General features: G+C 41.8%; 1 long non-coding RNA gene across 1 annotated transcript in view; it reads left to right on the top strand.

Annotated features, from left to right (window-relative positions):
- Positions 1-14,023, top strand: part of LOC143683628 (uncharacterized) — a 60,847-nt gene that overhangs the window by 17,377 nt on the left and 29,447 nt on the right. The window contains exon 2 of the long non-coding RNA XR_013175568.1: positions 4,327-4,423. This is a non-coding gene — a long non-coding RNA (uncharacterized LOC143683628). The remainder of the gene's footprint in view (positions 1-4,326; positions 4,424-14,023) is intronic.

Raw genomic sequence — 14,023 nt, 5'->3', positions numbered from 1 at the left:
CTGCAATTGCTTAATTTGTGCTAAGCCTAAATCCAGGAAAAGTTTTCTTTAGCTCTCAAGGACCTTTCATTTTATTTACTGAAATTTGGTTATTAGATTTATTCAGTTACTTCTACCCCAAGACTATTCATATTTTAATAGTGATCTGGTTACTATGGTTACCATTTCTAATTTCCAGGCCCCGTAAAAGGAATTCTAAACCACGCCTCTCCAACTTTCTGCATCCAGGCTTTCCTTTTGGCTGTCTTAGATGCTTAGACCCAAGAAGCAGGGATAGGTTGCATAGAAAGAATGAAGCCTGGTTTGTTGAACTTGGATTTAAAAGAGTTAAATGCACATAGGATCAGCAATGCCATCCTGACCTAAAGGGGGAAAAGAAGTATAACAAATAAGGTGTCAGTCGTTGAGAGAGTTCATATAAAGTCAAGAGGCTACTCTGGAGGTCACTCTTATGCAAGATTCAGTTAGACCTTGCTACCTACTATAATTTGCCAACCCCCAACCAAAAGAACACCTAGGGCATTATATAAGACTCTACAAAGGTTCCATGTGCTTGGGTAAACTTTCCAGAAACCTGTGACCTCCAGTTGGGTCCTTGGATCAGATAAGTCCTGAAACCTAGAGGGGCCAGCCTCTCCGGAACATCAGCTAGTTCCATCTCCCTATCCCATATTATCGTCAGCCCCTTCCAACATGAAGAAATTAGAATGGGCATAGCCCAAATACCCCTAAAGAGAGGGAGAGAAAGATCAAAGGTGATGGTTGAGTTACACAGAGAAGGTAGGATTTAACAAACGAGTATGTTGCTGAATCATTGAATTGATATTTCTTTTGGTCTCTAGTATCTTAGAGCAGCTAGAAGTAAAAACCTAAAATTGTAGAATTATGCCCCATACTGAACTCTGAAATTTGTTCTACAACTAATTGTGCTGTGCTTTAAAATTTACTGCTTTTTGGGGCCGGCTGGGAGATTTGGATCGGCGGTCCCTCAAGCCGTGGCGACCGGCGCCCTCCCCGCACGTGCAGCCTCCCGGGCCGGCTGGGAGCTTTGGATTGTCACCCCCCACAAGCCGCGGCGGCCTGCGCCCCCCCCCCACGCGCGGCTTCCCGGGCCGGCTAGGAGATTTGGATCGGCACTCCCCCAAGCCGCGTCGGCTGGCGACCCTCCCCCACAGCGAGAGTCTTCCAAAGTTAAAGGAGCCACAGCATCTTTTACTGGTGGGACCCTCAGACAGACGAGCACCACATACTGGGCAGGATAAGAAAAACAGAGCCCAGAGACTTCACAGGAAAGTCTTTCAACCTGCTGGGTCCCACACCCAGGGAAATCTGATTAAATGCCCAGACGCCAGCAAAAAATAACGGATCACACCAGGAAAATTGAAGATATGGCCCAGTCAAAGGAACAAACCAATAGCTCAAATGAGATACAGGAGCTGAGACAACTAATTCTGAATATACGAACAGAAATGGAAAACCTCTTCAAAAACCATATCAGTAATTTGAGGGAGGACATGAAGAAGCCATGGGCTGAACAAAAAGAAGAAATGGAAAGTCTGAAAAAACAAATCACAGAACTTATGGGATTGAAAGACACAGTAGAAGAGATGAAAAAAACAATGGAAACCTACAATGGTAGATTTAAAGAGACAGAAGCTAGAATTAGTGAACTGGAGGATGGAACATCTGAATTCCAAAAAGAAACAGAAACTATAGGGAAAAGAATGGAAAAATATGAGCAGGGGCTCAGGGAATTGAATGATAATATGAAGTGCACAAATATACGTGTTGTGGGTGTCCCAGAAGGAGAAGAGAAGGGAAAAGGAGGAGAAAAACTAATGGAAGAAATTATCACTGAAAATTTCACAACTCTTATGAAAGACCTAAAATTACAGATCCAAGAAGTGCAGCGCACCCCAAAGAGAATAGACCCAAATAGGCGTTCTCCAAGACACTTACTAGTTAGAATGTCAGAGGTCAAAGAGAAAGAGAGGATCTTGAAAGCAGCAAGAGAAAAACAATCCATCACATACAAGGGAAACCCAATAAGACTATGTGTAGATTTCTCAGCAGAAACCATGGAATCTAGAAGACAGTGGGATGATATATTTAAATTACTAAAAGATAAAAACTGCCAACCAAGACTTCTATATCCAACAAAATTGTCCTTCAAAAACGAGGGAGAAATTAAAACATTTTCAGACAAAAAGTCACTGAGAGAATTTGTGACCAAGAGACCAGCTCTGCAAGAAATACTAAAGGAAGCACTAGAGTCAGATACGAAAAGACAGAAGAGAGAGGTATGGAGAAGAGTGTAGAAAGAAGGAAAATCAGATATGATATATATAATACAAAAGGCAAAATGGTAGAGGAAAGTATTACCCAAACAGTAATAACACTAAATGTTAATGGACTGAATTCCCCAATCAAAAGACATAGACTGGCAGAATGGATTAAAAAACAGGATCCTTCTATATGCTGTCTACAGGAAACACATCTTAGACCCAAAGATAAACATAGGTTGAAAGTGAAAGGTTGGGAAAAGATATTTCTTGCAAATAACAACCACAAAAGAGCAGGAGTAGCTATACTAATATCCAACAAATTAGACTTCAAATGTAAAAGAGTTAAAAGAGACAAAGAAGGATACTATCTACTAAGAAAAGGAACAATTAAACAAGAAGACATAACAATCATAAATATTTACGCTCCGAACCAGAATGCCCCAAAATACGTGAGGAATACACTGCAATCACTGAAAAGGGAAATAGACACATCTACCATAATAGTTGGAGACTTCAATTCGCCACTCTCATCAATGGACAGAACATCTAGACAGAGGATCAATAAAGAAATAGAGAATTTGAATATTACAATAAATGAGCTAGACTTAACAGACATTTATAGGACATTACACCCCACAACAGCAGGATACACCTTTTTCTCAAGTGCTCATGGGTCATTCTCAAAGATAGACCATATGCTGGGTCACAAAGCAAGTCTCAACAAATTTAAAAAGATTGAAATCATACACAACACTTTCTCAGATCATAAAGGAATGAAGTTGGAAATCAATAATAGGCGGAGTGCCAGAAAATTCACAAATACGTGGAGGCTCAACAACACACTCTTAAACAACGAGTGGGTCAAGGAAGAAATTGCAAGGGAAATTAGTAAATATCTCGAGGCGAATGAAAACAAAAACACAACATATCAAAACCTATGGGATGCAGCAAAGGCAGTGCTAAGAGGGAAATTTATTGCCCTAAATGCCTATATCAGAAAAGAAGAAAAGGCAAAAATTCAGGAATTAACTGTCCACTTGGAAGAACTCGAGAAAGAACAGCAAACTAAAATTTACTGCTTTTTTTCTACCTGTCATTTTTCACAAAAGAAAAAAAAGAAATAAAAAAAGTTGATTGTGATGATTAAAAAAATATTTATTCCTTCTAGCCTCCAGTGTTTTGGAACAGCTAGAAGGAAAAATCTGAGGTGATGGTATGATAGGCAGCCCATGGCAAACTCTGGAATCTGTCCTGTAACTACTTGTTGAAGAGTACTTTGAAAACTAATTTTTTTTCTTTCTTTGCTTTGTATATATGTTATATTACACAATAAAAAAGTTAAAAAAAATATTTAGGTGCAGACCGCGGAATTTTCAGAGTTCTCACAAACCTCTTTTAACTATTTCCAATTATTAGATCTATTTCACTAAAAGCTATGATGGGACAATTGGAAAAGGTGGTGGATTGTTTTGCCTGTGCATTCAAATGACCAATTCCTGAGACACTGGGGTTTTGAAGAGAAAAAAAAAGTTTATTACTCAGTGCATAGCAGAGAGCAGATGACCTATCGGCCCTAAAATCTATCTCCCCAAGTTTAGGGGGTCAAGGTTTTTATGGATTCTAGCAAGAAGATGAAGTCATTACAATTTCAAATAATCAAGTCTAAGCAGAAAAGGGAGACAGTTATCATTTCAAAAATGTAAGCTGAAAGGAAGGGAGGCAAGTTATCATTTTAATGACAGGGTCTAGCCATACGATTTACAAATGTAAAAGGCTGGAACTAGTTAATGGCTGACATAAATTCTTCCTTAGCATTTGAGCCTTTGCCGTTTGTGAAGTTACTTTCACAAAGGCACAAGATAAGGCTTTTACAATCATTTCAGATATCAGGGCAGCTGAATTATAGCTCAGAGATTTCAGGTATTTCCCTCTGTCTACTCCAATATACCAGTAAGAAAAAGGAATATCTATATATTGCTTCAGCAACCATAATTATTCCTTAAATCTTAACTTCTTGGTTGCATTATTGCATTTTTTACAGATTGAAAGTTTGTAGCAACCCTGCATTGAGCAAGTCTATCAGCGCCATTTTTCCAACAGAATGTGTCATCTGGTATCTCTGTCACATTTTAATTAAGGTATGTACATTTGTTTTTTAGACACAATGCTATTACATACTTAGAAGACTACAGTGTAGTGTAACATACTTTTTATATGCACTGGGAAACCAAAATCTTTGTGTGACTCACTTTTCTGCACAGTCTGAAACTGAACTTGTAATATCTCTGAGTTATGTCTGTATTTAAGAGAATTGAAAACAATTTCGTATTCAAACAAATTTGAACACAAATGTTCATAGCAGCATTATTCACAATAGCCAAAAGTGGAAACAGCCCAAATGCCCATCAATGAATGTGGTATACACGTACAGTGTAATATTTTTATCCATAAAAGGAATTAAGTATTGGTGTATGCTACAGTGCGTGTGAACTTAGGAAACATTTTGCTGAGTGAAAGACGCCAGACACATATGATTCCATTTATATTGAAGTACTCACAATAGGTGAGTCCATAGAGATGGAAAACAGATTAGTGGTTGCCAGGAGCTGGGGGAGGGGCAGGTGGGGAGTGACTCTAATGGGTGGGGCATTTCCTCCTCAGGTGATGAATATGTCTTGGAAGTAGATAGAGGTGATGATTGCACAATACTGTGAATGTACAAAGTGCCACTTTAAAAGGGTTAATGGTCAATTTTATGTTATGTGAGTTTTACCTCAAAAAAAAAAAAAAACCAGCGCAGCAATGTGATTTGTAATTAACCTTATTGCTCACTTTTAAAAGGATCTTTCCTTTCTGAACTGAATTATTTAGTTAAAAGTCTGGAAAGTATTAATAGATGCAGGCAGCTAGATGAATTTTCTAAACGCTTAGAGCAAGAGTGGAGAACTTATGAGCCCTCGGGGTGACAGCACTTTGTGTACTAGATAATCTGCTCAAATAATTTCCAGGAAAGTATGTGTAATGGTTAGGTTCATGTGTCCACTTGGCCAGGTCATGGTGCCCAGTTGTCTGATCAAGCAAGCATAGGCCTATCTGTTGCTGTGAGGACATTTCATGGACTTAAATTATAAGCATGTTGATTATGTCTGTGGCTGATTACATCTGCAGTTGACTAAAGGGAGTGTCAACTGCAATGAGTGACATTTAACCTAATCAGTTGAACGCTTTCAAAGAGAAGTCAAAAGAAAGAATCTCTCCACTTCAGCCAACCAGCTTCTTCTGGGGAGTTCATTGAAGACCTTCATTGCAGTTGCCAGCTCATGGCCCGCCCTATAGAATTTGGACTGCTGCATCCATATTTGCATGAGACGCTTTTATAAAATCTCTTATTTACAGATATCTCCTATTGGTTCTGTTTTCCTAGAGAACCCGAATACAATTGTTTGCTTCATTTTCCCCTCATAGCTTGGTCTTTCTCTCATTCAGATTGGAGCCTTTGAAGATATGAGAAGAAAAAGCAGTGGAAGACCTTAAAAATCTTTCTCCCTTACCCACTGTGATAGTTAGGTTTGTTGTCAACTTGTCCAGCTGATGGTGCCCATTTATTCAGTTGCTGTGGACTTAAATCATCAGCATGTGAATTTCATCTTGGCCGATTACATCTGCGGCCTGCTAAGGGGAGTACCTTCCATAATGAGTAAGTTTAATATAATCAGCTGGCAACTTTAAAGAAGTCAGAAAAGAGATAGTGCTTAGAGCCGACATAGACTCAGACGTTTGGAGATGCAGAGAGGAAACGCCCTGGGGAAGGCCATTTGAAACCAGAAGCGAGGAGAGAAGGCTGCAGATATCACCCTCTGCCTTTCCATGTGACAGAGGAACCCAAATGAAAGCTAGTTGCATTTCTTCATAAAAACTTTATATTTGTAACTAAATATATCCCTGTATAAAAGCCAATCCATTTCTGGTGTATTGCATTCCAGCAGCTTTAGCAAAATAAAACACCCTCCAATTTTTTTTCATCTAGTGGGTTTCCCCCCCAAATTCAGAAGCATTGCATATGTTATTATATTTCAAAAGTTGAACAGTGCAGATGTAAACAATGCAGATAGTGAAAACCTCTTGCAATAGCACCACCAAAGGCAGCCTTTGTTAATTCTTTCCTACCACTTTTCTCCTCTGGAAGCAAGTTTTCGTTTACATGCTGTGATACTAACATCATATAACTTCAGACAGCTCTGGGGGAAACACAGCATATTTCTTTCTAAAACTCCCCTAGTACCCAAGCTTCATTTTGTGATAGGAACTAATGCCACCACAATAACTTTCAGTTATTGTATCCCAGGTAACCTCCTAAGCTCTTTGAGGTGGCACCGTGACTTATTACATCCCTCATTTTACAGATGAGGAAACTAAGAGAGATTAATCCAACTTAATCAAGTTGTAGTGATTCATCCAACAATATGTATTGAATGCCTGCCCTGTGCCTGGCAGTGGGCTGGCTCATTCATCAGGTTAAGTGGCAGAGCTAATCATAGAACTAAGAACAGAGCCCCATCCTCCTGCCACTACCCCATTTCTCTCCCGGGCAACCATAGCTGAGGCTCAGGTTGCTGTGAGGCCCTACTCAGGGCCCATGATCTACTCAGGCCAAGAATGAATTCAGTTGGTCTGAAGGCCTGGCCACTCTCTTCTAGTGCAGCACTTCCAGAACTTGAATGTGCTGACAAATCACCTGGGGATCTTGGTAAAATGCAGATTAGGATTCATTAGGTCAGGCCTGAGATTCTGCATTTCTAACGAAGCCCAAGTGATACTGATGGTGCTAACCCCCAGACCACCTTTTCACTAGCAAGGTTTTAGTTCTCCTTAGTCACCCTCTTCAACCTTGAGAATCCATTTTCTGTGCATCTATGTCCTAATCTCACATTTCTTGAGTTTAAAATAGTGTGGTCATTCAGCGATGCCCCAGGACACTTTCTTGAGAATCACTGCAGGCCATTGTGAACGCATTCGGTGAATATTTAACTCTAGGAATACAGAGTTGGTCTCTGCCCTAAAGGGTTTACAGTCTAAAGAAGGAAGCAGATTAAATAAAGCATGATAGTGGCAATAACTAGAAGTATGTACTAAGTATAAAGGTCATTCAAAGGAGGAAATGATGAACTTGGGGTTGGGAACGATACCCAGCATTCTAAAGGAAATAAGCCTGTGATACAAAAAAAAAAGCATAGCGACTGAAGAGAGCAACAAATGTTTGTTGAAGCAAAAAGAATGAGTAGGAGTTGGTAACTTGAGGTGAGGCTGGAGAAGTTCCAAGAGTCAGCTCCTGATAGAGTTGTGGCGTTATCAGGTCCACAGAACAGCTGAGCATACCATTGGAAACAAACTCAGCTCAAGCTTGGAGAAGTCAGGCATCCCTCTGGGCAGTGAATGACTTACCATCAGTCAAAACAAAAAATGCTTTGTTCAGTTTTATGGAAGTAGAAGATGCCCAGAGACACACTGAGCCTCACGCTCCAGGGGGACTTTCCTCCCTGTTACATAAAAGTTCCAAACTTCCAATAAAAAACTGGAAATCAACCCGGGAAACTCATCAGGACACTGGCTTTGCTTTCTTTTCTTTTCTTTTTACTGATTATTAAAAATGAAAGCCTCCTTCATGCGTTTGTTGGTTATAAAAGTAATATAACCTGAGTGTCCATTAGTAAGCGGTTGGTTTGATAGATGATAGTGTATTCATACCTTAAGTAACAGCATAGCCATTGAAAAAAACAAGAGGCCTATTATATGCACTGAAATGCAAGATGCTCATAGTAGAATAAGTGAAAAAATGTTCTTAAACATTCTGCATAAAGGCAGTACTTCTCATGTGAAAAATAGTGAAGAATTTTATAAAAGTAAATGTTGATTATAGCCCCCCCACGCAATTTAGTGTCTATTACTTCAGATTTTTTATATGTTCTTATAAACCTATGTGTGTGTGGTGTATGCAAGAGATGTACAGACTAATAGGACCTACAAATATTTGTGGGAGGATTATCATTTACAACCACCACTGTCCCCCTGAAAAGTCCTTGATTTGCTGACAAAGGTGGGGGATGGCTGAGAGGTGCAAATTGTAAACACTGGTTTGCTTTGCATTGGAAAAGGATCAAGGTTGGGGTAGGCAGTAGAGGGAGAGAAGAAGGGGGACTTTGTAGTGGAAACAAGGAAAAGGGAAGCCTGGGCTAGGGAGAGGGCATGATTTTGAGGAGAAGATGTATATCTGAAAAGAGTAAAATAAAAAGCTAAACTCCACGTGATGTGTTATCTCCCATCCCAAAATCTTCAGTAAGATTTGTTTTGAGACATGTATTTGCTTTGGGGAAGAGGTAAAAAAATTTGACGTCATCTTTCAAGATTAGCACTGGAAAGTATCAGAAGCCACCTAACAAGGCCCAGTCCCATCTGAGTTTCCATTATGCAGTTTTGTTTTTTTTTTTTAACAAAAATGGAAACCTTACCTAAAGGAAATGAAAACATATGTCCACACAAAAACTTGTATGAATGTGCACAGCAGCATTATTCATAGTAGCCAAAAAGCAGAAACAATCCAGATGTCCATCAACAGAAGAATGGATAACTAAAATGTGGTACATCCATATGGTGAGTGTCATGGTCAGGGACATGTGTCAACTTGGGCAAGTGGTGGTGCCTGTTTATCTGATTGGGCAAGTGCTGGCCCCTCTGTTGCAGTGAGGACATTTCATAGAATTAGATCATGATCATGTCAGCTGCATCCACAGCTGATTCCATTTTTAATCAGCCAAAGGGGAGTGTCTTCTGCAATGAGTGATGCTTAATCTAATCACGGGGAAGCCTTTTAAGGAGGATTCAGAGGAGACAGGTTCCATTCCTGCTTCGGCTGGTGAGCTTCTCCTGTGGAGTTCATCCAGACCCTCCATTGGAGTCGTCGGCTTCACAGCCTGCCCTGTGGATTTTGGACTCTGCGTTCCCGTGGTCACATGAGACACTTTTATAAATTTTGTATTTGCAGGTGTTCCCTGTTGATTCTGTTTCTCTAGAGACCCCTAACTAATACATCTTGGTACCAGGAGTGGTTCTTAAGAAACAGAATCTTAAAAATGGGTTTTTATGAATGGTTTTCTACGCTGACTGGACTCAGAGACACTAAGGACTCTGATTCCCGTAATCAGAATGACACTCCCAATCCATGGAGTGAGTTGGCAAAAGAGATAGTCAAAATATCATCCTTCGATTCTCCTAATGCTTCGCTTGTACGAAGCCAGACTCTGGGGGATAATGTTTTTGACACCTTTACAGAGTTTTGTAGAAATAAGAGTTATAGAGATGTTGGTTGGTTGTTGTTAGATACACTGTCTACATTGAAGGGTGAAAGGGATGGGCTTAAGGCTTCAAACGAGAAGCTTAAGCGCCATCTGAAAGATGTAGACGTTTCTATGAGTATCCTGAAGGAAAATCTTATTTCCTGTAAATGTAGACTTGAGATCTCTGAAAATCAGACTCAGAATCTTATTGTTAGAGTAGCAACTTTACAACGTAAAGTGAAATCTTAGTCTTGCATGGTGTCTGCCGTTAAAGTGAGGGCATTGATTGGAAAGGAGTGGGACCCTGAAAAATGGGATGGTGACATATGGATTGATAATGATGTCGGGGGTGAGGCTGAAACCCTAGATCATGCTGAGTCTTCTCTAGATAACCCTGTAATAGTTTGCCCTGAGGACATAACTGCCCCACCTCCAGCCTACCTTGAGGAGTTGGCCACCCAACCTCCTCCTGAAGGGATTAGCCCTAGAGTGATTAATACTGTTTCACCAGATGAATCTGCAAACGAAGGCCCTGAAGCAAATGGCTTGGAAGATATTTCTAATTCTTTTCATAACCCACCCCCACTACCCCTCATTTCTTCCAGACCTATAACTAGACTAAAGTCCCAACAGGCCCCTAAAGACGAGGTACAGAGTATCGCACATGAGGAGGTACTCACAAAAGAACTGTGTGAGTTTTCCAATTTATATAGACAGAAATCAGGGGAATATGTGTGGCAATGGATTTTAAGAGTGTGGGATAATGGTGGGAGGAATATAAGGCTGGATCAGGCTGAATTTATTGATATGGGCCCACTAAGCAGAGATTCAGCATTCAATGTTATAGCTCGAGCAGTTAGAAAAGGTGTTAACAGCTTGTTTGGGTGGTTGGTTGAAACATGGATCAAAAGGTGGCCAACATTACCTGAGGTTGAAATGCCAGAACTGCCCTGGTATAATGTAGATGAGGGGATCCAGAGGCTTAGAGAGATTGGAAAGTTAGAGTGGATTTATCATGCAAAGCCTGCTCTTACACCCCAGGAATTCCTGGAGCATGCACCTTTTACCAGAATAGTGAGAAATAAATTTGTGAGACTAGCACCATCATGCCTAAAGAGCTCTGGTTGCACTTCTCTGTAGGTCAGATATTACTGTAGGAACTGTTGTCACTGAGCTGAAATCCTTAAACACAGTGGAATGACTGGATCCCAAGTTGGCAGAAGCCAGGTGGCAGCACTTAATCGCCAAAGACAGGGTAGACATGGTTATTATAATAGACAACAAACTCAAAGCAGTCATCAAAATTATATGACATGCAGAGATTTGTGGCATTGGCTAGTAAAACATGGGGTACCCAGAAATACAATAGAAGGGCTGTCTACGAAATTCTTGTTTGAACTACATAAACAAAAGAGTTCTAGGTCAAGTGAACAGAAGTCTAACCTGAATTACGAAAACACAGAGTCACGGCCCCTTAATCAATTTCCAGACTTGAGACAGTTTACAGACCCAGAGCCCCTTGAATGAAGGGGAGGCCAGGTCCCTTTGGGGGAGAAACCGGTTACACTGCTACAAATTTATACTGTTAATCTTCCTCCAAGCCTTCCCCCAAGGAGACAGATGGCCTTTTACCAGGATAACTGTGCATTGGGGAAAAGGAAATGATCAGATATTTTGGGGATTATTAGACACTGGTTCAGAAGTGACATTAATTCCAGGGGACCCAAAACGTCACTCTGAACCACCAGTCAGAGTGGGGGCTTATGGAGGCTAGGTGATCAATGGAGTTTTAGCTCAGGTCTGTCTCAAAGTGGGTCCAGTGGGCCCCCGGACCCATCCTGTAGTTATTTCCCCAGTTCCGGAATGTATAATTGGCATAGACATACTGAGCAACTGGCAGAATCCCCACGTTGGCTCTCTAACTCGTGCAGTGAGGGCTATTATGGTGGGAAAGGCCAAGTGGAAGCCACTAGAACTGCCCCTACCAAACAAAATAGTAAATCAGAAGCAATACCAGATTTCTGGTGGGATTGCAGAGATTACTGCCACTCTTAGGACTTGAAAGATGCAGGGGTGGTGATTCCCATCACATCCCTGTTCAACTCTCCTGTTTGGCCTGTGCAGAAAACAGATGGGTCTTGGAGGATGGCAGTAGATTATCGTAAGCTCAACCAGGTGGTAACTCCAGTTACAGCTGCTGTTCCAGATGTGGTATCATTGTTTGAGCAAATCAGTACATCCCCTGGTACCTGGTATGCAGCTATTGATCTGGCAAATGCTTTTTTCTCAATAGCTGTTAGTAAGGACAACCAGAAACAGTTTGCTTTCAGCTGGCAAGGTCAGCAATATACTTTCACTATCCTACCTCAGGGGTGTATCAGCTCTCCCGCCCTATGTCATAATCTTATTCGCAGAGACCTTGATCGTTTCTGCCTCCCACAAGACATCACATTGGTCCATTATATTGATGATATCATGTTGATTGGACCTAGTGAGCAAGAAGTAGCAACTACTCTAGATTTACTGGTAAGGCATTTGCATGTCAGAGGATGGGAGATAAATCCAACAAAAATACAGGGGCGTTCCACCTCAGTGAAATTTCTAGGTGTCCAGTGGTGTGGGGCATGTCGAGATATCCCTTCTAAGGTGAAGGATAAGTTGCTGCATCTGGCCCCTCCTACAACCAAAAAAGAGGCACCAATGCCTAGTTGGTCTTTTTGGATTTTGGCGACAACATATTCCTCACTTGGGTGTGCTACTCCGGCCCATTTATCTAGTGACCAGAAAAGCTGCTAATTTTGAGTGGGGACCTGAACAAGAGGAGGCTCTGAGACAGGTCCAGGCTGCTGTGCAAGCTGCTCTGCCACTTGGGCCGTATGATCCAGCAGATCCAATGGTGCTGGAAGTGTCAGTAGCAAATAGAGATGCTGTCTGGAGCCTTTGACAGGCCCCTATAGGAGAATCACAATACAGACCCTTAGGATTTTGGAGCAAAGCCTTACCATCTGCCACAGATAACTACTCTCCTTTTGAGAAACAGCTTTTGGCCTGCTACTGGGCCTTAGTAGAGACTGAACGCTTAACCGTGGGCCACCAAGTTACCATGAGACCTGAGTTGCCTATCATGAGCTGGGTGTTGTCTGACCCACCAAGCCATAAAGTTGGGTGTGCACAGCAGCACTCCATCAGAGAATGGAAATGGTGTATACAAGATAGGGCCAGAGCAGGTCCTGAAGGCACAAGTAAGTTACATGAAGAAGTGGCCCAAATGCCCATGGTTTCCACTTCTGCCACATTACCTTCTCTTTCCCAGACCAGAGCTATGGCCTCTTGGGGAGTTCCTTACAGTGAATTGACTGAGGAAGAGAAAACTCGGGCCTGGTTTACAGATGGTTCAGCGCAGTATGCAGGTACCACCCGAAAGTGGACAGTTGCAGCATTACAACCCCTTTCTGGGGTGTCCTTGAAGGACAGTGGTGAGGGGAAATCCTCCCAGTGGGCAGAACTTTGAGCAATGCACCTGGTTTTTCATTTTGCTTGGAAGGAAAACTGGCCAGAGGTGCGTTTGTATACTGACTCATGGGCTGTTGCTAATGGTTTGGTTGGATGGATTTGGAAAGACCATAATTGTAAAACTGGTGACAATGAGGTCTGGGGAAGAAGTATGTGGATAGACCTTTCTGAGTGGGCTAAAAACATGAAGATATTTGTGTCCCATGTGAATTCACACCAGAGGGTGACTTCAGCAGAGGAAGATTTTAATTATCAAGTGGATAAGATGACCCGTTCTGTGGATATCAGTCAGCCTCTTTCCCCAGCAACTCCTGTCATTGCCCAATGGGCTCATGAACAAAGTGGTCATGGTGGTAGGGATGGAGGTTATGCATGGGCTCAGCAACATGGACTTCCACTCACCAAGGCTGACCTGGCTACAGCCACTGCTGAGTGCCCAATCTGCCAGCAGCAGAGACCCACACTCAGCCTCCGATATGGCACCATTCCCTGAGGTGACCAGCCAGCTACATGGTGGCAGGTTGATTACATTGGACCACTCCCTTCATGGGAGGGGCAGCGATTTGCTCTAACTGGAATAGACACATACTCTGGATATGGGTTTGCTTTCCCTGCACGCAATTCTTCTGCCAAAACTATCATCCGTGGGCTTACAGAATGCCTTATCCATCATCATGGTATTCCACATAGCATTGCTTCGGATCAAGGAACACACTTCACAGCAAATGAAGTGTGGGAATGGGCACATGCTCATGGAATTCTCTGGTCTTACCATGTTCCCCATCATCCAGAAGCAGCTGGATTGATAGAACGATGGAATGGCATTTTGAAGACTCAATTACGGTCCCAACTAGTTGGTAATACCTTGAAAGGCTGGGGTAATGCTCTCCAGGA

The sequence above is a fragment of the Tamandua tetradactyla genome, chromosome 5, assembly GCF_023851605.1.
Source record: "Tamandua tetradactyla isolate mTamTet1 chromosome 5, mTamTet1.pri, whole genome shotgun sequence".
Lineage (NCBI taxonomy): Eukaryota > Metazoa > Chordata > Mammalia > Pilosa > Myrmecophagidae > Tamandua > Tamandua tetradactyla.
The sequence above is the reverse complement of the archived record's forward strand: the minus strand, read 5'-3'. Positions and strand labels throughout refer to the sequence as shown.